Below are 2,500 nucleotides of genomic sequence, written 5' to 3'. Positions count from 1 at the left end.
CTAGCTACGCTTAGGCACCAACCGCACGTCTAACAAGGATAGACTAGCGTACCATAGTAGTATCACAAAAAGCAACACATGCCACTTTAACGCCTATCGTTTCCCAATCATCAGCACAAATCAAATGCTGGCTAGCACCAGTAGCACGTCAAACATAGATCAGCAAGCACATCATCATCGAATTGCCACACAAACAGCACCATCCCAAACTTCCAAAGCTAGACCACAACCCTGGATCGGTGTCGCAGAGACCTAACGAGGCATCCCCACACCACGCCAAGGCCCCCACTCGGAGGGGTATTATGCCACCGACTAGGAATCAAGCAACAGTCACCCAAGCTCGCGCTCAAAGGCAGTCTGGCACCTTCATCCCTTGCCATGCTCACCCACTGCTCCCCCCCTATATATACATATTGCACAAGGAGCTTGGTGACAGCAACACCCATTGCTTTCCCTGAGGATGTATATTTCTTAGTATGCGCACGGCGTCGAGGCACAGGTGAAGCCAACGGCGCTAGTTTCTGCGCCCTATGTCGAGGAAAATCAAGGCAACGGGCTAGTGTATGGGCACAACGTCGAGGAGACTCAAGGAGATGGGGCTATTTTTCAGGTCACCGTTCGAGAAATCAAGGCAACGTGTTGGGGGGGATGGCCTCTTTCATGGGTCGTGGGGCTTGGCTTGGCTTGCCTCGTGTGTGCTCGATACAGCCTCACGATTCTTATTTGCCCATCAACCATGCCGGGCACCTATGAGAATGAGACCCCATGGTACCCCCTATATATACATATTGCACAAAGAGCTTGGTGACAGGAACAGACATTGATTTCCCTGATGATGCATAATTTTTGGACACACACGACTTGGGGGCGAGGGGACACGGGAGTGGGGCGCCAATGGGGGGCGTTTTGGCCCCATTTTCGTCAAGAGCGGGCGTCTTGGCCATGCCTCGAGCGTGCCAGCCTCGAGAGCCTTGGGCGCTGGACATCCTTGGGGCGCCAATGGGCAGCAGTCCCATGGTTCCCCTATATATACATATTGCACAAAGAGCTTGGTGACAGGAACAGATATTGATTTGCCCAGGGATGCATAATTGTGCGAAATCGTCCATAACTCGCTCGAATTAATTCGGATTGACACAAAATTTTGTAGGGATGCTTTTTATTATAAATGAAAAGCTTTGAAATGAAAAAAAAAAACAAAATGTCATGTTTGAGGCGTAAATGTTTGTGTCCTATCCTTGGTCACGCCTTGAAGCGTTGGTTCCCTACTTGTTGGAATGTCGCTCAAATCAAGTAGGAATGCCATTGAAACATTGTGTGGGTCATTGTTAACATAGACGAATGGACTTGAAATGAAAATATATCATATTTGGGTTTTTGTCCCTGTCGCCTGGTGATAGGCAGGCAGATAAGGCTTTTAGGTATTCATAGGTGGCTTAGATGAACTCGAAAGAACACGAGTTGATCGGATTGGAACTCATATATTCAATTTACTATGTACTAAGTAGGAACTACACTTTGCTCCCTTCATCGTTTGACTTGCTTAGAAATCTGCTCATGGTTTGTCAAGGCCCCTTGTTCCTTAGACCGATGAGGATGGGATTGGGTTGCTCATGGGCATGTGTGTGGCAAGATGCCTTGTTCCATTGGTCGTTCATGGGTGTTCGTGTACGAAGTAAACTTGTTCCCTTGGTCGTTCATGGGGTTGTGTGTGGGAAGAAGCCTTCTTCACTTGGTCGTTCATGTGTGTTTGTTTGGGAGGTAGCCTTGTTCCCTTGGTCGTTCATGGGAATGTGTGTGGCAATACGCATTGTTCCTTGGTCGTTCATACCCTTGTTCCCTTGGTCGTTCATGGGTCTGTGTGTGGGAAGAGGCGTTGTTCACTTGGGTAGCCTGCTTGCCTTGCCAGCCCCATATGCATTGTTCCCTTGGTCGTTAGTGGATGGGTTTGTGTGTGGCATGGTGCCTTGTTCCCTTGTGTGGCCTGACTGCTTGGCTTGACATGACCTAGCCTTGCCAGCCTCACATCCATTGTTCACTTGGTCGTTCATGGGCATGTGTGTGGCAAGGTGCCTTGTTCCCTTGGTCGTTCATGGGGTTGTGTGTGGGAAGAAGCCTTGTTCCCTTGGTCGTTCATGTGTGTTTGTTTGGGAGGTAGCCTTGTTCCCTTGGTCGTTCATGGGAATGTGTGTGGCAATACGCATTGTTCCTTGGTCGTTCATACCCTTGTTCCCTTGGTCGTTCATGGGTCTGTGTGTGGGAAGAGGCGTTGTTCCCTTGGTCGTTCGTTCATGGGTTTGTGTGTGGCAAGGTGCCTTGTTCCCTTGTGTAGCCTGACTGCTTGGCTTGACATGACCTAGCCTTGCCAGCCTCACATCAATTGTGTAGCCTGACTGCTTGGCTTGCCGTGACCTAGCCTTGCCAGCCTCACATCCATTGTTCCCTTGGTCGTTCATGCAAGGGTCTGTGTGTGGCAAGGTTGCCTTGTTCCCTTGGTCGT

The sequence above is a fragment of the Lactuca saligna genome, unplaced genomic scaffold (genome assembly GCF_052625555.1).
Source record: "Lactuca saligna cultivar CGN05327 unplaced genomic scaffold, ASM5262555v1 scaffold_25, whole genome shotgun sequence".
Classification (NCBI taxonomy): Eukaryota; Viridiplantae; Streptophyta; class Magnoliopsida; order Asterales; family Asteraceae; genus Lactuca; species Lactuca saligna.
Note: the sequence above shows the minus strand (reverse complement) of the source record.